The 26,209-nt window shown below is 35.5% G+C and overlaps 1 pseudogene; it reads right to left on the minus strand.

Moving 5' to 3' along the window:
- Positions 1-425: 425 nt before the first annotated feature.
- The window catches only part of LOC136406568 (ubiquitin carboxyl-terminal hydrolase 39 pseudogene), a 68,994-nt pseudogene continuing 43,210 nt past the window's right edge, over positions 426-26,209 (minus strand).

Below are 26,209 nucleotides of genomic sequence, written 5' to 3' on the forward strand. Positions count from 1 at the left end.
TAAAAAATCTCTTAGGAAAAAGGAGATAGAAGCTAGTTTTTTGGTTTAAGACAAAGGCTGAGGTAACACTCCTTGCTTAAAGAAATCTGAAAAATATTGCTGCCAACATATGAGAGTATGTGAAACTGTAGGTCTAAGAAAGACAAAGGGACACAAGTATATTTCTACAACAAAAACTGAATTTAGTGATCTGATTATAATGAAAATAAGTTTGAAATTAACATTTGAAAGAAAAGAAAACCCTATATGTTCAGAATGTAAACAATGCATTACTGCATAACTCATGAGTTTAGAATAATCCCAATAAAATTTATAAAAGTTTCTACTAAATGACTAAGAAAGTACTATATAACAGCATTTATTGGATTCAGTTAAAGTTATCTTTAGAGATAATTATATAACTTTAAATAGATTTTTTTTTTTTTTTGGTTTTAAAACAGGAAAATATTTAATTCATTCTAAAAAAAATCAGGAAATGATGAGACCCACAGGAAAACAACATACTATGATGAAAAGGGGCTGCTAGTGGCTTTAGGGTCTCATTCCTAGAATCCTGAGGCTTTGATGCTTAGAAGAAATTATTTTGTCCTTCAGATACTTGTGGCTACTCAAAACTAAATTACATACGTCTGTAAGAGTTCTGGCCTGCTGAAGCTAGAGGGGAGCTAGGTAGGAAGGAGAAAGATCAATCTACAATAAACTGATCAAAGGGCTGCTGGGTGATAGCACAGAGCCATCCCAGGCGGGCAGGCCCGAGCTTTGGTGTGAACCAAACCCCATAAAAGCTGGGCGGCCCAGGGAATGTGCCAGTCAGCCATTGTTCAGTTACTTGTCCAAAGCCCCATGGAAGCACAGCCCTGACTTCTCGACTTCAAGCCCCCTGCTGGTTGGTTTCGTCATTATCTCATCTCTTCCAAATCTGAATGTAAGCCTCCGACAGCATGATCATCTGGGGAAGGATGTCAGTTACCTGGAGATCTTGTAATTCATACCATTTGCCAATCCCATGATGAAGCACATGGATCCGGTAGAAGCCCTCGGAGGGCTTGCTGTCGTGCACGATGTTGGCAATCATGTCATAGGTGGTGTTCTTATGTACTGCTTGCACTTCCTCAGACAAGTACTCCCTCAGATCCATGTTTGTAATAGGAAAGTAGACAATAGTTGGATTCTTCTCCACAAAGAAATTGTTTTTAGTGAATCTCTTAATACAAAAGATTAGATATGGAGGCAGCTTGGTGAGCTGGAAGCGCTTCAGAAAGTTCTCCTTGTAAGTCTTATATTCCTTCTCAGTGATGCCATTGAACTTGGTCAGAATGTTGAAGAGTGGCACCTGGGGGATAATGAGCTGCTCCTTTTCATCCTTGTAGAGGGGTGCTGTAGGAAGGTCCAGGGTGAGGTACATGAAGGTGGATTCCACCATTGTCTCCTGGTACTCATCATTATGAAGCAGCTGTTCTTTTTCTTCAGCTGGAAGATCAGGATGAGGAAGCTTCTTAGTGAAGATCCTCATGGACCCCTGGAAAACATCAGTCACAATAGTCTTCTTTTTCTTCTTCGTGCCCCCCAGGGCTGAGTGTAGCGCATTCAGAAACCAGGACAAAAAGTCGACTCCATCTCCTTGCTTGGTGATCTGAAATGTCTTCTTGCTGCAAAGGACAACAGCCTGAAGCATCTCATGGGGAGAAACATGTGCCTTGAAATTTTGAGGGTTCCAGAGTTTTCTCATCAGCTCTCCAAAACGCTGGACCAACAAGAACATGATATCCCCTGGAGGACGCTTGATGCTCCTGTAATTGTCTTCTTCCAGGAAGTAGTTCCGGAGGGGAGGGACATTAGAGCCTGAAGAACAGCGTTGGCATAGTCGTTGGCCTTTATGTTATTCATGCCCACAATACCTGGCAGGTAAGTGGTGCCATCATATGCCCGGGACAGTTTGGCTTGCTTGTCCAGGTTTGCAATCTGCTGCTTTGTGAAAGTGGGCTTCAACACATACGTGATATCCTCCAGCGAGGAATCAATGATCTCATAGTTGTCTGGAAGGCAGTAAAACTTGAGGGTGTGGAGGTTGAGGAAGACATGGTGGCTAAACTGTACACTGTGAATGTAGGCATGAGACTTCAAACCCCGGCCCTGAAAGTACTTGCTACACACTAGACAGGCATAGGCATTGATGTGAGAGAGGGAGATGGAGCACAGTTTCTCAAAGTCAAAGTCCAGCACACTCCTATTAATGGTATCCAGGTATGGGCAGTGGCGGCTCCTCCGGTCCTCAGAATCCACGCGGCCATTCTTTGCTCGCACCTCCCGCTCAGGTTCGGAGTCTAAATAGATTTTAAAAATTGAAAAATTTGTCTAACTAGAAAAATCTACTAGATAAATATAAAAAATAGATTGTAAGAAATAAAAAGAAAGATTAGAATTAATGACGTAGATAATAAATATTTGCATACATCAGGTGACCCAAATTGTTTTGTTATATATTGGAAATAAATAAATGTATACAATGTTCTAAAGCACAAGGATAGGTATTCCAATTGAATGTATCCAATTTCAATAACAATACTAAAAATGTTTACTGCTCACCAAAATTAGGGGATCAGGGAACGTGCAGATACTCCAGTGCTTTCAGCCTTTCGTATAGTGCATTTTCACCAGTGAAATAAAAGTTGGTTTTGTATCTCATTTGCATAATTGAACAACTTTCTTTGACTTGTCATTTGCTTTTCTGATGTTCTTGTTTAAAAAAAAAAATCAAATGCTTTTTTCTTTTTCACTTCATATTCATTTTGAAATATCCCCTAATTTTTGTGAGCAGTATATAATGAGAAGTCTAAAATTTATATGGTAAAGGCTAGGACAAAATCAAATCAAAAGCATAAAAATTAAGAATGCTTTATCCTCCTAAACATGAAGACTTGTTATTAAACCAACAAAATTACAGAAATATGCGTAGGCAAACAAGCACTAATACCTAAAAATAAACCTAAGTATATTTGGGAAATGCATATACAACAGATGTGGAATTGCCAATAGAAATTGATCTGTATTTTAACTTTTGTTTTTTCCTGAGGATTATTAAATGAGGTAGGAATATTCATGGAATATTTCTATGCTACCTTTCCATATTTTGAAAGGATCTGATTAATCTAACGTTATAGAGAGAATGACAGTGACTGAAATTTTCTTTTTTCTTAAACTTATTTTTAATTTTAAATTTATTGTTAGTATGGTTTCAAGTGTCCCACTGAACATAACACCCTCAGTCCCCCACATTGTGCTCCCCATGTCCCATGCAAAGTCTCTTTTCATTTCCATTTCACCCCCTTCACTCCCTCTTCCTACTTTCATTCCCCCTTTCCCTTTGTGATTTGCTGTCCTATTATTTGTATCTATGTGTTATGTATACATAATATGGCCTTCACCTTCTTTGATTCCATCTCCTCACCCCCCTTCACTCTGACAGGTATCCTGTTTCTTGTGACCCTGTTTCTGTTTCTACTTTGTTCATCAATTTATTGTGTTCATTAGATTCCACACATAAGTGAGATTATACGATATTTGTTTTTCTCTGCCTGGCTTATTTCCCTTAGCATAATAATCTCCAGGTCCACCCATGCCATCACAAAAGGTAAGATTTTCTTTATTTCATGACCACATAGTATTCTATTTTATAAATGTACCATGACTCTTTATCCATTTGTCCACTGTTGAACACTTGGGCTGTTTCCAGATCTTGGCTATTATAAACAATGCTGCAATGAACAGGGATGGGGGGGGGTGCATATCTTCTTTTGAATTAGAGTTTTGGGATTCTTAGGATATAAGGAAATTTCCTTTTGAACAGAGAAGAAATCTTATAGAATATGAACTTGATTTCTTATCTCTAAGCAGCCTAGTTCTTATTTGTAAGTAGCAGATGTAAAAGAAAGACAGGTGAACCAAAATGCATAACTTTTTTTTTTCCTTTTTCTCTTCACTGAATTCTGTGGTCCTACATCTTTTTTAGGATGAACTGATTGGTGAGTAGGGGGGGAAATGGTAGCAATAGCAATAAGTGAGTATCTCCTCAAGTGTTTTTGTTTTTTTTTAATTGGAGATTCTGGAACCTGTTGGCACATGTAGAAGTGATGTGATTGAGAAACGAGATTGTATAGTTAATATTTCTAGCTCCTTGTTGATTCTGATGTGTTAACTTACATGACTGATGGATAAATTGACTATAAAATTCACATGGTTAGAAATTAATCTTGAGTTGCTTTAGAAGTCAAAATATAAGAAAACTTCTTAAATGAAATAATGTTTAATTAATGAGTAACTAAATAATTGCTCAGTAAATTTTATATATCCCTGTGCTCATAGACATTCCTTGCTTAGAAAGAATTCACATTTTCAAGGAACATTTTTAAAAGCTCCTAAAAATGTAGCTTAATGACTAAGTTGTTTCTTAGTGTTGCTATAAGAAGAGAAAGCTCCTTTCGTACTAAGTGAATTAACAGTCTCAAGACCGTTAAGCCTGGGAACTGATGGATTAGATCATTAGGTAAAATGCCTCTATAAGTAAGATTTGCCAAGTTTCTAATGTTACTAATCTTTAGTGTACCATAAAAATTGCTGTGGATTTACATTGAGCAATTATTTTGAGTACAAAAAAGAAAACCTCATTACTCAGAGTTATTACTAATAATCACCGTCATTAACATTACTGGCAAGAGGGCAGTTATATGGCAAGTTATACTGTTAGTACCAAAGACAGAAAACAGAAAAACCCTCCCCTAAGGGCCCATAGTCAGTGAACAATTTGCATAGACAGTCTGTAGTAATGAGCTGTCTGTTAAGAAGGTCTGGAACTCTGTTATGAGTTTATTCAAAGAGATGACTCTTTCATGAATTACACAGTTGCTGTATTCAAGCACCTCTGAAGTTTTAGCTAACTGTAAGTGCACTTGTTGCCTTTATTGTTGTTGTTTCTAAGTGATATTTTAACCTCACTTTAATATGGGAAAACTTGGCTAGTTCCTTAGGGAAATACATTATGAAGAGTGCAAATAGAACACGCACACATAAACATATGAACCAGATCATATTACAGAAAACTATGTTCTAAGGAAATTTTATTGTTTATAGACATGTTAGCTCAATAACCAAGAAATATTGTACTTGAACTGCACTTAAAGTATGAATTGTACTGTGAATTGAAAAGGAAATCTCTAATACAATTTCTGTTGTTTTTTCTTCCTTTCAGTAGATGATATGTTAAATTCTAAGCATAATAAAAGGCATATTTTGATGTGGACCCAACTATAAGTTTCACTCATTGAGATTCAATACTCTATTTTATCATGATGATGCATTTTTAAATTTTAAACCTTAAAGAATTAGACATATTGACTAAAATCTATGACTGATATGTCAGAAGAGTCTAGTTTTGACATCTTAGCATGTACATGATCAGATGAAAGAAAAGAAATGTACTAAACACAAAGATGTTAAACTGAGATTAAAACCACCAAAAGCTAGAGTGTACTCTGTGCATGATAACTATCTTTGTAAGAATCCCAAGAAAAGAAATGTCTACGTCAGAAAGATGGGTTTGATAAAATATAAATATGAGGTAAAACCAATTTGTGGGTTAATTTCAAAGAATTGTCATATGAACTGAAGATTATCTAAAATCTCTTACATATTTGGTAATACATTTAAAAATACTGATGACTTAGAGTTTCTTGTTAAAGTCCTATTTGAGCCAGGCTTTAAAAATATATGTATACTTTTAATTTATTTTTTTGCTTTTGCTAAGAGGCTGAAATGTATGTTCTCTTCTGTTTAGATTGATATTTCTTGAAAACTACTCAGATAACTGAGGACACAAATATGTTTGCCATATAAGAGACTTTCCAAACAGACATTTAAATACCAATTCTAGTATCAGAGAATTTGAAATAAGAAATACTGATCACATTCTCTTCCTCTGAAAAATACTTATAGATTTTCACTGGCTTTTTTTTTTTTAACTCAGATTTTCATTAGTCCAATATATTTCCTGGGATTTAAATATTGGTTATCAGATTGTTTATTGACTTGAAATAGTTATATTATTTTAAGATATTTATTTAGATTTCTGTCTCAAAAGAGATATAATAAAGTGTAGTGTTTTAGAAGCTACATTGTTAGAGACCTGTGGTAGGATTCCAGTTTTGTAATTTTGCTAGTCAAAAATTAATTTAATGATACTACTAATCTCATAAGTTTAGTTAAAGAATGGGTTGAAATCATACACATAAGGTACTTGGCAGGTAATAAACACAGTTATTTTCAGAAATAATTCTTATCAATAAGAGAATGACTTTCTTTACTAAGTCTAAGGTGGTGGGGGGACAGCTTTCCACCTGTGTGCCAGGACTTGCTTATTTGCAGGTATACCATGATATCCACTCAGTCTCCTCTTCATGTAGATTAGGGCATCTGAAACCATGGTTGACCATCTCTTTCCATAAACTACCTTGTAATTTACCCTAAATATAATTTCAATTTTTTATCTTTATATAAAAGAAACTGAAATTTATTGGCTAAGGAACCATAGGTGTTAAACTCTTATGTTGAAATATTTAGGTTAGAAAGTAGATAGAGAAATAAACACTACTTGAGAATTATTCATCTGTAGAGATAAAGATTTATTATGACCTCCTAGGTATCTTGCTATTTAACCACCATCTATTTTTTCTGTCTTAATTGTTGCCTCTTAGTGAATTTGATCAAAGTAGGGACTTTAATGAACATCTTATTTGGATAAATATCTCTTCATTGTTTCACTTATTTTTTATCACAGTTTACTTTATGTGATGAATCCAAAATCTTAAGAATGACGGTGGGAGATTTTCGGTGGTTTGGATGTAAAAGGGAAGCATTATTTAGTCCAATTTCTGCTTTTGCTTATGTTTTTACTATGAAGATTCTTAGAAATACCATGAAATATTTTCCTTTCAGTATTTAAAAAAATTTACTAAAACATTTAGACATAGAAAGCAAAATGCTAGGCAAACAGCTGAATGCTTGGGTTCTAACACCTGTTCTGCATTCTACACACAGCATATCATCTAGACCTGGGTGTATTGGGGAAGGAAAATGAAATATTGACACAATTAATTTGAAGTAAATATATAACTTGTGTTAAGCCAGACTCATTTATACTACTGTCGAGTGTATATGTATTACCAAAGGTTGATGGAAAAAAATTTTTGAAAGTTGGAAACTTGTATCCATTATCTTTTTATTTTATTTTATTTATTTATTTTTTATTGATTTTGAGAGAAAGGAAGGGGGTGAAGAGAGAGAGAAAAGCTTCAACTTTTTCCACTTAGTCATTCCATTTTGTTGTACACTCCTTGACTGCTTCTCCTTATGTGGCTTGGCTGGGGATCAAATCCCCGACCTCAGGGCTCCAGGATGACACTATTCACTGAGCTACCTAACCAGGGCCTATTCATCATCTTTTTAAAAAAAAATTGGGAGAAAGGCATTTCTGTCACTATTGGCAGATTGTCTCAGTCCAACGGCTGGAACACAGACATTCATTTGAGGTAGAGAAAGAAAACACTTGAAATAGAAAATCTGTTTAAGCACATAAATTGTAAAACCATTTTGCCATCATTATCATTTTTTAATTAAAATTTTGTTAATTTGAAAAATGAATTATTTACATATTTTGTTAAATTATCATTATTCCAGTTGTTAGTTTTAACCATAGTCTCAATATATTCCATTTCTTCAGCCCTCATATACTGTTTTTGTTTGATTCTTTAGGTTTTTGGGTTTTTTTTGGTAAAATATATACAAAAAATAGGTAATAAAACTTTTCTATGGTAAGAGTATCAGGGCAAAGCCTTTAGAGTTCTAAAATAATATGTTCTTAAATGAATTTCTATTTTTCTGAGAATAGTTTACCCATATTAGGTCACTACCAGGTTTGAAACACATTGTTGCTAAAGACACAAACTACATAACAAATTATATGTTGATATCATGACAGTATGGGAAATTTTATTTATGCAAGAGCATAATTCTATTAATCTTAAATGCTAGAAAGTTAAAAAGCTTGCACTGATTTGTACCTTATAGCCAGAGTAAAATCTCACCATGGGATAGGTAGTATTACTTTTTCCCATTCATTCAACTTACATTTATATTCTAATTGAGAATTTTAGACATAAAGAATTTTTTCATGTAAACAGTTGCTTTACTTTAATGTTCTTTACATATGTGCAATATAAATAATTTTAAGGCAATTAAAGTATATTAAAAAGTGAAAATGGAAAATTGCCAAACAATTACAATTTGCATGAATTGATTTGAAGACTTTTTTTGGTCACCATTGATTTTTAATCATTTGCCAAAATTGCTCTATGACTATTTCCTCATCATCCTTGCCTTCTAATCCTTCATTTTACACTTGAGTGACTCTTTAGATCTTTTCAAATTTCACTACATCTAAAATGTCCTTCGGCCCTGGCTGGTTGGCTCAGCGGTAGAGCGTCGGCCTAGCGTGCGGAGGACCCGGGTTCGATTCCCGGCCAGGGCACACAGGAGAAGCGCCCATTTGCTTCTCCACCCCTCCGCCGCGCTTTCCTCTCTGTCTCTCTCTTCCCCTCCCGCAGCCAAGGCTCCATTGGAGCAAAGATGGCCCGGGCGCTGGGGATGGCTCCTCGGCCTCTGCCCCAGGCGCTAGAGTGGCTCTGGTCGCAATATGGCGACGCCCAGGATGGGCAGAGCATCGCCCCCTGGTGGGCAGAGCGCCGCCCCATGGTGGGCGTGCCGGGTGGATCCCGGTCGGGCGCATGCGGGAGTCTGTCTGACTGTCTCTCCCTGTTTCCAGCTTCAGAAAAATGAAAAAAAAAAAAAAATAAAAAAAAAAAAAATAAAATGTCCTTCCCCATTAAAAAATCCTTAATGCATTATCTTGGCATAGCAACTCCCATAATTGTTGTTTACCTTTATATTATTTGATTGCTTTAAAAGTAATCTCATCCAAAAATCCAGAAAAATATAGATCTCCTCGCTCTTGCCTTACTGTTCTTTAAAATCCTTAATAGTCTTTAAATTACTTCTTAATTGTTTCGCTGTCCATATTTACAATTGTTTATCAATTGGCATTTCTAAAAACTCATAGGAAGATCAAGAGGGAGGAGTGAAGAAGAATATTTTCTCCCTTCATCAGTTAATCTTATTAAACATGATTTAGATTAAGTGTAAATTAATTACTACAATGCTCAGAATAAATGGCAATTACTTGAGATAAAGGGACTGTAGCTAAAATAGGCATGTGCTTGAGTTTCTTATTGGATTATTTAAGATTGTTTATCTTGTACCTAGAGTTGTTAAAATAATGTAAATAAGTGATGAAATTTCACAATAGCACAGGATTAAGCATCTAATCATTTTTCTAAGTAATGTTGGATATTTTACTATTTTTTACTTGCCTAACCCTTGCTAATTTATAATGTCTTATCTAAATGGTATAGGTTTGGATTTGTGTCTTATGTAATGGATTTATAAACAACTTTTCTTTATCCATCAATATCTTCCATACCATCACATCTATTTTTTTTATCAGAATTTTATTTAACTTCTTGGAATCTTTCTACATTCACAAAAAAGTAATGTAATGATACAGAGCTCAAAGTTATTGTGAAGTTTACATGAAGTTAAGTGAAGCAGAGGACTTGTAAAATTCCAATTATTTATGTATAAACAGAGTAATTTAAAATAAAACTGCTATTATGTTACTGAAGAAGATAGAAAAAGAGAGTATAAAGGAGAAGAGAAAAAAATAATGTGTTTAGCCTTGTTTCGTTCCTTAGGTTTGTCTTTAACAGGTGTTCTCTTTAGAGGAGCATCCTAATTTTGGGACCACTTCTTTTATTCTACTCTATGCTCTGTCTAACCTTATTATCTGTCTTTGGATGAGAAAATGTGATCTTGGATTAGTGGAAGATTTATATTAGGGGCCAAATCAGGTTGAACATGCTTCAAAAGGGACTTGTCGCCCTGGCCGGTTGGCTCAGTGGTAGAGCGTCGGCCTGGCATGCAGGAGTCCGGGGCTCGATTCCCGGCCAGGGCACACAGGAGAAGCGCCCATCTGCTTCTCCACCCCTCCCCCTCTCCTTTCTCTCTGTCTCTCCCCCTCCCACAACCAAGGCTCCATTGGAGCAAAGTTGGCCCGGGTGCTGAGGATGGCTCTGTGGCCAATGCCTCAGGTGCTAGAATGGCTCTGGTTGCAACAGAGCGATGCCCCAAATGGGCAGAGCATCACCCCCTGGTGGGCATGCCAGGTGGATCCGGGTCAGGCGCATGCAGGAGTCTGTCTGACTGCCTCCCTGTTTCCAACTTCAGAAAAATACAAAAAAAAAAAAAAAAAAAAGGGGGGGGGGACTTGTCAATGATATAATTTTTTTAAAAAAATGTGATAAGAAAAAGTAGAACTGAGCACATGTCCAGAGGACAACAGAGATAGGTATGGTGAGTGAGACATGTAAAAAACAGATATTTCCTATGAGCTTGGTCATTAAAAGTTTTTTTTTAGTTTCTTTTTTTTTCCTACACTGTGTGTACATCAGGACCTATTAATGGGACATGAAATCAATTTAGTGGGTTATAACCAGAACTTTTGCTTTCCAATAAAGTAAAATAGAACAGAAAATATCATGAAGTTAAATTTTTGTTCTAGTTGTGTGTGTTTGTGTGTGTATTTACTCTTTCACTTACTATAGGTTGTAATGAAAAAAAATCAACAGAATTATTTGAGGACATTCTTAGTTTTACTACTTTCAGGCCTTAAAAATACAAAAACATGGAACATTTGGCTGAAGTATAACTCCTGACAGTTCTAAACATTTAGTTTGTATAAATCAGTCAATTTCTGACCAATATTTATATAAATGTCTCTTGTGTGTTTCTATTAATGTTTCTACTAACTGCTTCTGAAAGCAAGAATACTATATTCCTTATGAAAGTTAGACAATAATTCAATCAAGTGTGAAATAAAGTACAGTGATTTTACCTCACTCTTTTTAATGAAAATGTTCGCTTCAGTATTACAAGTAGGATGAGGGAAGTTGCTAGGTAGGTTGAGTAAACTGACAGCTATACTACCTTGGAAAGCTCCAAAATAAACTAGCAGCTTTGGTTAAACTGAAACAAAGATTAATATATCTGATGTTAGTCTAGATCCACAAGATCTAATATGCTCTCAAAATAGACTTAGTCAAGCTTAAAGTGACAACACCTAGTTGTATCAGAGATTTGTCTACTTTTGGAAGTCTCCTTCAATTTATTTTCTGAGGGTAGTAATTCAAATTTCTAAAGATATATTAGGCCTACAATTGGATAAATGGAAATATTGATGTCATCTATTCAGTCCCTTGAGTTTACCTTCAAAAGGCTTCTCTCTCTTCTGGAGTGCTATTAGGAATCAAAGTCTGTGCCTACATACCTCCTTGCCTTCAAAACAAAAAATGTCTACTTCTCATCATAGGCACTGTAGTAAGTCAGTGAGATGTCTTTTGAAAATTGCTAGACTTAAAGTACATAGGAAAGGAGTTCCATCTTAGCTCTTTCAATTACTAGCTTGGGTGTAACCTTGGGATAATTATTCAAATTATCTGAAATCTTAGCATTCTCAAGCTATAAACTCCAGTCATTCATATCTGCCCTATTTAATCTGTAGATCCTAAATGGAAATGAGATGCTTCATGAAAAAGCATTTAGTAAAAACTAAAGATAATCTAATTATAAAATATAAATATAAAATAGTCTCATTTCATCCACATTATTTTAAATTGTATTGTTTATATAATTATGGAATTAAGGTATTTTCTACAAGTTAAATTAGATTTGGGATAATAGTTTGAAACTGGACTTTCTTATTATTCTTTCTTATTTTCATTGAATCACCTTCCTAGAAACTTCATTATATTTTTGATCAGAAAAACAATCTATGAGACAATCTCATTTTTACCTTTAGAGAATTATTTCTACAAAATTTTGGGATAAATGGTGAATGGAGACTAAGTCCAGGCATTGTTAATTCCTTACAACTACCTATCTGGCTCTAGAATTCTGTTTGATCTGCTCTTATCTTCATTCTTTAGACGCTTATTTAATTCTTGAATTCTTCACCTTTCCCTAAACTCATATGTGGTCTTTTAAAAATTTTTCTTCCATTTTCCAAAGAACATTATGCCTAGAATCCAAATATGAGTCTCTTTATGCCTATCCCATTATTTTCTATTGTCTGGGACATATTCTTCCTGATTATTGTACAGTATGCTGATGGTGCCTATTGTCTAAAATCATGATTTTAGTCCTGAGTAGCTCACAAGATAAAAGTTTACATGTGCTTTTTTTATATCAATAATCTCTGCATTAACAGCTAGAGCTCTGATGCATTGGACCATTTATTACTTTTATACTTCTTCCCAGCTGTTTCTCTTTTAGATTGCCGTGAAGTTTTTCTAATGTGGTTGCTCTTTACTCTGACATACCTGATTTCTTCAATAGTATCTGGGTTTTATTTTTTTTTAAATTCATTTGGTTTCAATTCTTTCAATCAAATCAGGCAGTGTTTGTATGATTTAATATTGCACAAAACCATGCCCATCTAGAGATGATAAATTGCACTTTGTAGATATTTAGATATTTACATGAGTTCTAAGCATGCCTGGTGTTTCAAAGACTATTTTATTAAGTTAATTTTGCCTCTGGACCCTATCCCCAATCTGAGGGGTGAGGTTTTAAAAATTACCATTTATCGATCCCTATCTGCTCCATAGTTTCTGGCATTTTCTGATTTTTTTTTACAGGAAACTTATACACACACACCATATATATATATATTGCTTCTTTTCAAAAGGTAAGAAAAAGATACTAAAAAACTGAAAGTCTCCTTAAAGGGGAATGTGAGGGCTGTGCTCATATAGCTCATAACAACAACTGGAGAAGATAGCAAGTAAACGGTATTTTATAGTTATAAGTGTTAATTTATGGTGGATGGGAGAGAGAATGTAGGGAATGTTGCAAATAAAGTTGTAAAACAGGAGACACAGTCGAGAAAATAGTAAAAATTTTAATAAAATGGAGAGAAATAAATTTGATTTGTCTTTTGTTTGTTTATGTTTTTAATGAGTAAACATGGTTTTAGGCCACAGATGGTCCCTCTTATAAAACTTCATTTTTTCTCAGACACAGAAACATGTTATCTTCATGCTAGTAATTCAATAACCTATTTAACAATTCATTCTTTTGAATAATTAGTTAATGACTCTTAATTTCTGGCTCTTCTTGGTTATCTCCAGAAGGGAAGGGGAGAGAGTATCTTCCTGGCCTCAGGGGTGGGGCGATGGTTCTGTTTACTGTCCAGGCCTTGGGTTTTCACGTGTGCTCTTACCACGCCAAGTCTGGTGTTTGTTTTCTTTATGCTGCGTGATTTGTGGTGTGTACACTGGTTAATTCCTTTGATAGAACCCTGAGCCTTTTTGGATGTGCTCTTGGCCACCTGTTTAGACATGCATATAAAACCTTCAGAGGCTTGCTCACAGCAGAAGAAAAAGTTATCTCGTACTAACCTTTAGCTCTCTTTTCTAGTCTTCTTCCTGAAGGCCAGGTAGTGTTATATTCTCTTTGTGTGGGAAAAATTACTCGTACTTCATTGTGCACTCCTTTCACATCTTAGTTTATGATATAGACTTCATAATCTGCATTTTACAGCATTTAATATTTCAAATAAAAAGCAAGTTTTTGTAAATCAAAAATATGGGTTTTTTTTCCCTTCTAGCCATTGGCTGTTTGATCTAGCACTCACCCACTGTGTAAACTTGGACTAGTTATTAAGAATTATAACCTTGTGGAAACAGGGAGAGCAAGAGTACCTAAGCTACTGAATTACTTCATGGATTAAACAAAGGTAACACACATAAAGCTCTATGTAGAGTTCCTGGCTATAGTAAACTTTGATTAAAGGTTCAGTAATTGACTTTGGTATATTTAGCATTCCTGAGGAATATCCACAACCAATAGTATAATTGGAGTACTTTGGAAACAATTTTGAATGTAAAATTTACCCCAGAAAAAAATAAAGTAAATCTTTAATATTTAAAATTATACATTTTTCATTTTTGAAAAGCAAGCATGGCATGTAATTTTGTATAGCTATGAATCGGTATATACCAGTTCTGTGACTAGGGAAGAATGAGTTACTTAATAAAGTTTGCATTGAAAGATGTTCAATATTAGAAGTACAGCTTTTTTTTAATGCATTATCACATTTTGTATTTTGGAGACCCATTGGAACTCTCAGAGTATATATTTCAAGCTACAGACCTAGAGTAGTTACTTAAGTGGTTACTGCTTTAGCTACTGTTTTACTCTTGAAACAGGTTGACAGTTTTTTCGTCTTGACTCAGTTTATCAAAATTACAATAGAAATAACAGGATATATTTGCTGTATTTCAGAACTAATTGGAAATAAAATGCATTAAGATACTTAGAATATTTAAAATAATTAAAAAGAAATTGTTATCTTAATATATTTCTATAACAATGTTATGTGATTACTTTTAACTTAATTATTACTCTTTTTTTTAACAGAGAGAGAGAGACAGAGAGAGGGACAGATAGGGACAGACAGACAAGAAGGGAGACAGATGAAAAACATCAAGTCTTTGTTGTGGTATCTTAGTCATTCATTAATTGCTTTCTTATTTGTGCCTTGACCTGGGACTACAGCAAAGCAAGTGACCCCTTACTCAAGCCACCTTGGGCTTCAAGCCAATGACCTTTGGGCTCAAGGCAGCAACCATGGGGTCATGTCTATGATCCCATGTTCAAGCCAGTGACCGCGTGCTCAAGCTGGCGACCTTGAGGTTTCAAATCTGGGTCCTTCACATCCCAGTCCTATGCACTATCTGCTGCATCACTACCTAGTGAGGCTAATTACTACTCTTAATAGTATCTTAAATGTACATTCATAAAATATGATTATATTCCCCCTAATTTTATTTTCATTATCTTCTTATCCATTGCATTTTTGCTTATTAAAATTTTTAGTGCAATTTCATGATGAATCAGACATAAAAATCATTTTAGATTAGTATACAAGATATTCAATTACAATATAAGAATTCTTGAACTATGATATATTCAAAATATCTTTACAGCTGTATTTCTAAAAATAATTACTTGATCTCATTTATACTATAGTGTAATTTCAATATCTAAAAGTGATAATTGATTTATTTTCTAAAATTTAATTTTCCTTTATATTCCATGCAACTTAATCAAAAAGAAGGGATATTACTTACAGTCTAGATTTTAGTCACCAAATTGTAAATTTATATATTGCATATTGTGTCATCAGTAGAGCTGGTCATTAAAATATAAATTGGTCAATATTTTAACAAAATTAGGGTGGCATGACTAAGGAGGTAAGAATTAAATATGAGTATGTGAAGTAACTTGATTTTGTGTAGCCTTATATTTTTGAAAACTGTCTAATTATTTGGAATTGTAGAAATTTCTCCAAGTTGATTTGTTTGTAGAATCTGGCCTTTTGATTATTTTACTTGTATTACATTAAAAAATAACTAAAAATGAAGCATAAGATAGAAAACAATATAACATTTATATGTTGAGTTTAAAGAAGATTGTAAAGCAAACTGATATATGGATCATTCATACTTATAAAATACTGTCAGTCAAAGAAAAAATTCTCAAGGCAGCCAGGGAAAAGAAGAATAAAACATATAAAGAAAGGCCTATTAGATTATCATCAGATTTCTCAGCAGAAACTCTACAAGCTAGAAGAGAGTGGACCCCAATGTTTAAAGTTCTGAAGGAGAGGAACTTTCAGCCAAGAATACTATACCCATCAAAGCTATCCTTCAAATATGAATACAGAAAAGATGAGGGAATTTATCACCAGAAAACCCCCACTTCAGGAAATACTAAAGGCGGTTTTCCGACCAGATACAAAGAACCAAACAAAACAAAACCACAAGTAAAAGCTCCACCAAGAACACAATAAAATCAAATTTAAACTGTGACAACAAAAACAAATAAAAAGAAAGGAAAGGAGGATGGAGTGCAGAAGTACTCATGAGATAGTGTACTACAATGAACACGGTAGGTACCCTTTCCATTACTTAATGGTAACTGCCCCTGAATAAACCACCACAGAAGTACATGACTTGAAAAAACAAGTAATAGAGGAAAGAAGTATGGATTACAACCAAACAAAAACAAATGATAGAAAAACAAAAGAGAAGAATTAAACAAGATACAAAACAAACAGAAAGCAATATATAAAATGGCAATAGGAAACCCTCAAATGTCAATAATTACACTAAATGTAAATGGATTGAATTCACCAATAAAAAGACATAGAGTAGCACAATGGATTAAAAAAGAAAAATCTAACTGTATGCTGCCTATAAGAAACACATTTAAGCTATAAGGATAAAAACAAATTTAAAGTGAAAGGTTGGAAAATAACACTCCAAGCAAATAACATCCAAAAAAAAGCAGGTGTAGCAATACTCATATCTAACAATGGTGACTACAAGACAGCAAAGGTAATCAGAGACAAAAATGGTCATTTCATAATGATTAAGGGGACACTGAATCAAGACATAACACTTCTTAATATATATGCACCAAACCAAGGAGCACCAAAATATATAAGACAGCTACTGACTGACCTAAAAATAAAAACCGACAAAAATACAATCATACTTGGAGACTTCAAAATACCGCTGATGAATCTAGATGGTTCATCCAAACAGAAAATCAATAAAGAAACATTGGCCATAAATAAAACACTAGAACAATTGGATATGCTATACACCTACAGGACATTTCATCCCAAAGTGCCAGTGTATACATTTTTCTCTAGTGTACATGGAACATTCTAAGAATTGACCATATGTTGGGCCATAAAAATAAGATGAACAAATTCAGAAAAATTGAAATTATACCAAGCATATTTTCTGATAATAAAGCCTTGAAACTAGAATTCAACTACAAAAAAGAGGTAAAAACCCACAAAAATGTGGAAATTAAATAACATGCTTTTAAAAAATGAATGGGTCAAAGAAGAAATAAGCACAGAGATCAAAAGATACATACAGACAAATGAAAATAACAATACAACATATCAGAATCTCCAGGATGCAGCAAAAGCAAGTAATAAGAGGGAAGTTCATATCACTACAGGCCTATACGAACAAACAAGAGAGAGCCCAAGTAAACCACTTAATTTCACATCTTAAGGAACTAGAAAAAGAAGAACAAAGACAACCCAAAACTAGCAAAAGAAAAGAAATAATAAAAATAAGAGCAGAAATAAATGAAATAGGGAACAGAAAAACTATAGAAAAAATTAATAAAACAAGGAACTGGTTCTTTGAAAAGATCAACAAAATTGACAAACCCTTGGCAAGGCTCACTAAGGAAAAAAGAGAAATGAATTAAATAAACAAAATCCAAAATGAAAGAGAAGAAATCACCACAGATATCATAGATATACAAAGAATTATTGTAGAATACTATGAAAAACTATATGCCACCAAATTCAATAATCTAGAAGAAAATGGATAAATTCCTAGAACAAAACAATCTTCCTAGACTGAGTCATGAAGAAGCAGAAAGCCTAAACAGACCCATAAGCAGGAAGGAAATAGAAAAAACTATTAAAAACCACCCCCAAAATAAAAGTCCAGGGCCAGACGGCTATACTAGTGTATTTTATCAACCATTCAAAGAAGACTTGTTTCCTATTCTACTCAAAGTCTTCCAAAAAATTGATAAAGAAGCAATACTTCCAAACACATTTTATGAGGCCAACATAACCCTCATACCAAAACCTGGCAAAGACGGCACACACACAAAAAAGCTACAGACCAATATCTCTAATGAATACAGATGCCAAAATACTAAACAAAATACTAGCAAATTGAATACAACAACATATTAAAAAATAATACATCATGATCAAGTGGGATTAATCCCAGAATCACAAGGATTGTTCAACATACGTAAAATGGTTAATGTAATATACTGTATCAACAAAACAAAGGACAAAAACCACATGATCTTATCAATAGATGCAGAAAAGGCATACAATAAAATACATAACAATTTTATGTTTAAAATTCTAACAAAATGAGTATAGATGGAATATATCTCAACATAATAAAGGTCATTTATGATAAACCATCAGCTAACATCATATTAAATGGCATAAAACTGAGGACTTTTCCCCTTAAATCAGGAACAAGACAGAGTTGTCCACTCTCTCCATTCTTATTTAATGTGGTGCTGGATGTTCTAGCCAGAGCAATCAGACAAGTTAAAGAAATAAAAGGCATCCATATTGAAAAAGGAGAAGTAAAGGCTTCACTTTTTGTAGATGATATGATCCTATACATTGAAAACCCCAAAGACTCCACAAAAAGATTACTAGAAACAATAAACCAATACAGTAAGGTCGTAGGATACACAATTAATATACAAAAGCCCATTGCCTTCTTATACGCCAACAATAAAAATATCAGAAAATGAACTCAAAAAAATAATCCCCTTCATGGTTGCAACAAAAAAAAAAATAATATACCTAGGAATAAACATAACAAAGAATGTAATAGGACTGATATAATGAAAATTACAAAGCATTGTTAAGAGAAATCGAAAAAGATACAATAAAATGGAGAAATATTTCTTGTTCTTGATAGGAAGAATAAATATAATCGAAATGACTACACTACCCAAAATAATATACAAATTCAATGCAATTCCCATCAAAATTCCAATGGCATTTTTTAAAGAAATGGAACAAAAAATTATCAGATTTATATGGAACTATAAAAAATCCCAAATAGCAAAAGTAATCCTAAGGAAAAAGAACAAAGCTGGGAGCATTACAATACCTGACTTCAAATTATATTATAGAGCCACGACAATCAAAACAACATGGTACTGGCAGAAAAATAGACACACAGACCAATGAAACAGAATAGAAAGTCCAGAAATAAAACCACATATATATGGTCAAATAGTTTTCAATAAAGGGGCCAACAACACACAATAGAGAAAAGAAAATCTCTTCAACAAATGATACTGGGAAAACTGGAAAGCCACATGCAAAAGAATAAAACTCAACTACAGTTTGTCATCTTTTACTAAAATTAAATCAAAATGGATCAAAGACCTAAGTATAAGATGTGAAACAATAAAGTACATAGAAGAAAACATAGGTACTAAACTCATGAGCCTTGGTTATAAAAAGCATTTTGTGAATTTGACTCCAAAGGTAAGGAAAGTGAAGGCAAAGATAAATGAATGGGACCACATCAGACTAAGAAGTTTTTGCACAGCAAGAGAAACAGACAACAAAACAAACAGCCAACTAAATGGGAGATGATATTTTCAAACAACAGCACAGATAAAGGCCTAATATCCAAAATATACAAAGAACTCAACAACAAACAAGCAAACAATCCAATAAAAAAATGGGAAGAGGACATGAACAGACACTTCTCTCAGGAAGAAATACAAATGGCCAACAAATATATGAAAAGATGCTCATCTTCATTAGCTATTAGAGAAATGCAAATCAAAACTACAATGAGATACCACCTCACACCTGTTAGATTAGCTATTATCAACAAGACAGGTAATAGCAAATGTTGGAGAGGCTGTGGAGAAAAAGGAACCCTCATCCACTGTTGGTGGGAATGTAAAGTAGTACAACCGTTATGGAAAAAAGTATTGTGGTACCTCAAAAAACTAAAAATAGAACTACTATATGACCCAGCAATCCGTCTACTGGGTATATACCCCCAAAACTCAGAAACATTGATACGTAAAGACACATGTAGCCCCATGTTCATTGCAGCTTTGTTCACAGTGACCAAGACATGAAAACAACCAAAAAGCCCTTCAATAGATGATTGGGTAAAGAAGATGTGGTACATCTACACTATGGAATACTACTCAGCCATAAGAAATGATGACATAGGATTATTATTTTTTTTTTTTGTATTTTTCTGAAATTGGAAACGGGGAGGCAGTCAGACAGACGCTCGCATGCACCCGACTGGGATCCACCTGGCATGCCCACCAGGGGGCAATGCTCTGCCTATCTGGGGTGTTGATGTGTTGCAACCAGAGCCATTCTAGTGCCTGAGGCAGAGGCCATGAAGCCATCCCCAGCGCCCGGGCCATCTTTGCTCCAATGGAGCTTTGGCTTCAGGAGGGGAAGAGAGAAACAGAGAGGAAGGAGAGGGGGAGGGGTGGCAAAGCAGATGGGCGCCTCTCCTGTGTGCCCTGGCCAGGATTCGAACCCAGGACTTACACACGCCAGGCCGACGCTCTACCACTGAGCCAACTGGCCAGGGCGACATAGGATTATTTACAATGACATGGATGGACCTTGATAACATTATACTGAGTGAAATAAGTAAATCAGATAAAACTAAGAACTGTATGATTACATACAAAGGTGGGACATAAAATGAGATTCAGAGAAATGGACAAGAGTGTGGTGGTTATGGGGAGGGGAGGGAGGAAAGAGAGAGGGTGGGGGCAGGGAAGAGGCACAAAGAAAACCAGATAGAAGGTGATGGAGAAAATTTGACTTTGGGTGATGGGTATGCAACATAATTAAATGTCAAAATAACCTGGAGATGTTTTCTCTGAACATATGTACCCTGATTTATTAATGTCACTCCATTAAATTAATAATAATAAAAAATAAAATAAAACACTGTCAGTACCCAGGAATTGCTCTGCTTTCTCACAACTCTGTGTTTCTTCCAGTGTCAAGGCACCATTTACTCATATGGTTTATCACAATTTCCCTGCTTTTCTTTAAAATTTTACTATTTACTTATATCAACCCAAACAATATATGTTTAGATTTTTAAAAAAATATGAGTAGTAAGAACAAACCTAGCTGTGTAATAAAACATAATATTAATTTTAATAGATGACTTGCAGAAGACAGCTTAATACAATTTGGTTTCACTGCTTTGAAGATATTAAGAGTCCCTTTGTGGAGATGACGTCAGAGTAATGGCGGGGTAGGAAGCGATACCGATAATCTCCCCCAAAACTCAACAAGATCTTCAACCAGAAACAGAAAAACCTATACTTGGAGCTTCCAGATGCTTCGCAATACACCCAAAGGTATGATTGAGTGAAAAATTGGCTAAATATATAACCAAACCCCGAAGGAAATAAGGAGTAAGAAATGCTCCGCCTTCCTCACTAACCTAAACAGGGCGGCTTTCTCTGGTAACTGTGAATATAGAAACTGAGGCGGGCAAAGGGGGTGAATACAAATGGCCGAACCAGGCTGTGGCACGGAGATCCAAGCCGAGGAAAATCTGATCCTGTGGCAACCCGGGCAATACAAGCTAACACTCGCGCCAAACCCAAACAAAGAAAGACAAGCGGCGCGGCCATTTTACCCGGTCTCCTGGTTGGTGCGCAGTTAGTGGGCGAGAGATTTCTTCCTAGGCCCCGGGAGTCAGTGCCCGTGTTGCCCCACGGAGAGACAGGGTCAGAGGCCTTTCTGTGGGCCGAGGGCAGAGTCTCTGGGCAGCCGCAGCGCCCTGGGAAAGCCACGCACGGGAGGGAGTGAGAACTAATTCCAATGGTGGAGATTTTCCTTGCCGAGGGTGTTTCACTCAGAGGGAAAGCGGCCGGCCTCATATCCTGGTTTGCGCACGCAGATAAGGAGTGAGCGATTCCTCCGAGTGCCTCGGCAGTGCGCGCCCGTGTCATCGCACAGAGGGGCAGAGTCAGGGGCCTTTGTGTGGGCCAAAGCGGAATCTCGGGCCGCCCCAGCGCCTTGCAAAAGCCGCGCACGGGGACGGAGCGAGACTCAATTCCAACGCTGCAACTTTTCCCTGCGGTCGGGGGTTTCACTCAGAGCGTGAGACTGCTGGCCGGATATCCTGGTCTGCGCGTGCAGCCAGTGAGTGAGAGTTTTCTCCAAGCGCCCCGGAAGTGGGCACCCGCTTGTGTTACCGGACAGAGTGGCAGAGCCAGAGGTCTGTGAGTGGGTGGAAAGCCCGCCTGATTATGCTAGCAGCTCTGACTGACTGAGCCTTACCCAGAGCCCTGTGCTGAGTGGAAATAGAGTGGGGAGTTGCCAGCTCTTTGAGCCTCTTACTATCCAGGCAGAGGCAGCAGCAACCCCATAGCTGGATTATCAGGCTACTAATTGAGGAAGGAAAGACTAGGAGAAAGGCTCCAGGAACACGGACTCTCTCACTGTCGGAGCCTATAAATGCTAATAGCCTCGACTGCCAACGAGACTAAAGCACAATACATGACATTGCCATAGAGACTTATCAACTGCAAACCTCCACCTGAGCGTGGCAAAGGGGCAAAACCCGGGGTACAGAGTCACCGACCAGGAAGAGGGAGAGAAAAGAAAAAGCAAGAAGATAACCTCTCAAAATCAAGAATAATCTGCAGACTTTATAACCTATCCCATTTTATTATATTTGTTCGTTTGTTTCTCTTATCTTCATTCTGGATACTTTTTTTTTTCCTCCTCCAATTTGGCCGATTAACTCTCTACCGGTCTTACTCTCTCCTCTCCTTGAACTACACTACCCATAAGTGTTACATCTCCCATTATCTTTTCTCTTCTCTTCCTTTCTCTCTATGAGGGTTGCACTCCAAAACCCTTAACTCTCTCTCTCTCTCTCTCCTTTCTTTTTTCTTCTTTTAGTGGTTCCCTCTTTTTTTTTTCTCTCTCTCTCTCTTTCTTTTCTCCCTCTATATTAGTTTCTTCCTTTTTCCTTTACATCTCCTCTCATTCAAACCTCAATAACAAACAAATTATCTTATCTGGGACTCAAACTTATGTTTGTGGCATTTTGGGGGGTTTTTACTTCACCTTTTTAACTCACTAGCAGTGCTCCCATCCTGGCTCTCCATATTATCTAGTTCTTGTTCCACTAAATACAATAGTAATTTTTTAATTTGTCCCCCCATTTTTCCGTTTTCCTCTTAATCCTCTCATCATAACTCTTAGACAACCAACACCTAAAAGCAAATCATTTTATTCTTGACCCAAATTTTTTCCTTATTTGCTTTTTGTGGGTCCATACGCTCTTTTTTTTCTTTCCTTTTTTTTTTTTTTTTTTTTTTGCCCCTTTATTACTTTTCCCCAATTCAGGCCCTCCATCACAGGCATTGTTTGTTATAATTCACAGTCCACCACAAGATTTTATCAAGAAAGAGGGGAGAGGAGAGGAGAGGAAAAAAGGAGGGGGGGGGAATAATTTCCTTTTTTTTTTTTTAAATTTTTATTTTATTTTATTTTTCTTTATTTCATTATTAATTTTTTTTTAAAAAAACAACTCTTTTCGATTTTTTTTTATTATTTTTTTAAACTTTTTATTCTTTATTAAATCTCATTAATACTATCAACAAAACCACCCTCAGATGCCATTAAGGAAGAGAAAATCGAATATCATGGATACAAAAGAAAGAGAGGTAACACAGCTAGATGAGGAAAAATCTATGGAGAAAAAATTTAATATATTGGAAACCTTGGAGCTAAATGACAGAGAATTCAAGATAGAAATCCTAAAAATCCTCCGAGATATACAAGAAAACACAGAAAGGCAATTTAGGGAGCTCAGAAAACAACTCAATGAACACAAAGAATATATGTCCAAGGAAATTGAAACTATAAAAACAAATCAAACAGAGATGAAAAACTCAATTCACGAGCTGAAAAACGAAGTAACAAGCTTAGCTAATAGAACAGGTCAGATAGAAGAGAGGATTAGTGAAATAGAAGACAAGCAACTTGAGGCACAACAGAGAGAAGAAGAAAGAGACTCAAAAATTAAAAAAAATGAGATAGCCCTACAAGAATTATCTGGCTCCATCAAAAAGAATAACATAAGAATAATAGGTATATCAGACGGAGAAGAGAGAGAAAATGGAATGGAGAACATACTCAAACAAATAATAGATGAGAACTTCCCAAGCCTGTGGAAAGAACTAAAGCCTCAAGTTCAAGAAGCAAACAGAACTCCAAGTTTTCTTAACCCCAACAAACCTACTCCAAGGCCTATCATAATGAAATTGACACAAACCAACGGCAAAGAAAAAATTCTCAAGGCAGCCAGGGAAAAGAAGAATACAACATATAAAGGAAGGCCCATTAGATTATCATCAGATTTCTCAGCAGAAACTCTACAAGCTAGAAGAGAGTGGACCCCAATATTTAAAGTCCTGAAAGAGAGGAACTTTCAGCCACGAATACTATACCCATCAAAGCTATCCTTCAAATATGAAGGAGAAATAAAAACATTCACAGATACAGAAAAGATGAGGGAATTTATCATCAGAAAACCCCCACTCCAGGAATTACTAAAGGGGGTTCTCCAATCAGATACAAAGAACAAAAAAAAACAGAGCCACAAGTAAAAGCTCCAAGAAGAACACAATAAAACCAAATTTAAACTGTGACAACAAAAAGAAAGAGGGGGAGAAGATGGAGATTAACAGTAGCAAAGGACGATGGAGTGCAAAAGTACTCACAAAATAGTTCGCTACAATGAACAGTGTAGGGACCCTTTTCATTACTCAAAGGTAACCACCATTGAAAAAACCACCACAGAAGCACATGAGATAAAAAAGATAGCAACAGAGGAAAGATGTATGGAATACAACCAAATAAAAACAAAAGATAGAAAAACAAAAGAGAAGGATCAAACAAGACACAAAACTAACAGAAAGCAAGATATAAAATGGCTATAGGGAACTCACAAGTATCAATAATTACACTAAATGTAAACGGATTAAACTCACCAATAAAAAGGCACAGAGTAGCAGAATGGATTAAAAAAGAAAATCCAACTGTATGCTGCCTACAGGAAACTCATCTAAGTAACAAGGATAAAAACAAATTCAAAGTGAAAGGCTGGAAAACAATACTCCAAGCAAATAACATCCAAAAAAAAGCAGGTGTAGCAATACTCATATCGGATAATGCTGACTACAAGACAGGAAAAGTACTCAGAGACAAAAATGGCCATTTCATAATGGCTAAGGGGACACTGAATCAAGAAGACATAACAATAATTAATATATATGCACCAAACCAAGGAGCACCAAAATATATAAGACAGCTACTTATTGATCTTAAAACAAAAACTGACAAAAATACAATCATACTTGGAGACCTCAATACACCGCTGACGGCTCTAGATCGGTCATCCAAACAGAGAATCAACAAAGACATAGTGGCCTTAAACAAAACACTAGAGCACCTGGATATGATAGACATCTACAGGACATTTCATCCCAAAGTGACTGAGTATACATTTTTCTCCAGTGTACATGGATCATTCTCAAGAATTGACCATATGTTGGGCCACAAAAACAACATCAGCAAATTCAGAAAAATTGAAGTTGTACCAAGCATATTTTCTGATCATAAAGCCTTGAAACTAGAATTCAACTGCAAAAAAGAGGAAAAAAATCCCCCCAAAATGTGGAAACTAAACAACATACTTTTAAAAAATGAATGGGTCAAAGAAGAAATAAGTGCAGAGATCAAAAGATATATACAGACTAATGAAAATGACAATACGACATATCAGACTCTATGGGATGCAGCAAAAGCAGTGATAAGAGGGAAGTTCATATCACTTCAGGCATATATGAACAAACAAGAGAGAGCCCAAGTGAACCACTTAACTTCACACCTTAAGGAACTAGAAAAAGAAGAACAAAGACAACCCAAAGCCAGCCGAAGAAAGGAGATAATAAAAATCAGAGCAGAAATAAATGAATTAGAGAACAGAAAAACTATAGAAAAAATTAATAGAACAAGGAGCTGGTTCTTTGAAAAGATCAACAAAATTGACAAACCCTTGGCAAGACTTACCAAGGAAAAAAGAGAAAGAACTCATATAAACAAAATCCAAAATGAAAGAGGAGAAATCACCACGGACACCGTAGATATACAAAGAATTATTGTAGAATACTATGAAAAACTTTATGCTACTAAATTCAACAACCTAGAAGAAATGGATAAATTCCTAGAAAAATACAACCTTCCTAGACTGAGTCAAGAAGAAGCAGAAAGCCTAAACAGACCTATCAGTAGAGAAGAAATAGAAAA

This window comes from Saccopteryx leptura, chromosome 5, assembly GCF_036850995.1.
Source record: "Saccopteryx leptura isolate mSacLep1 chromosome 5, mSacLep1_pri_phased_curated, whole genome shotgun sequence".
Classification (NCBI taxonomy): Eukaryota; Metazoa; Chordata; class Mammalia; order Chiroptera; family Emballonuridae; genus Saccopteryx; species Saccopteryx leptura.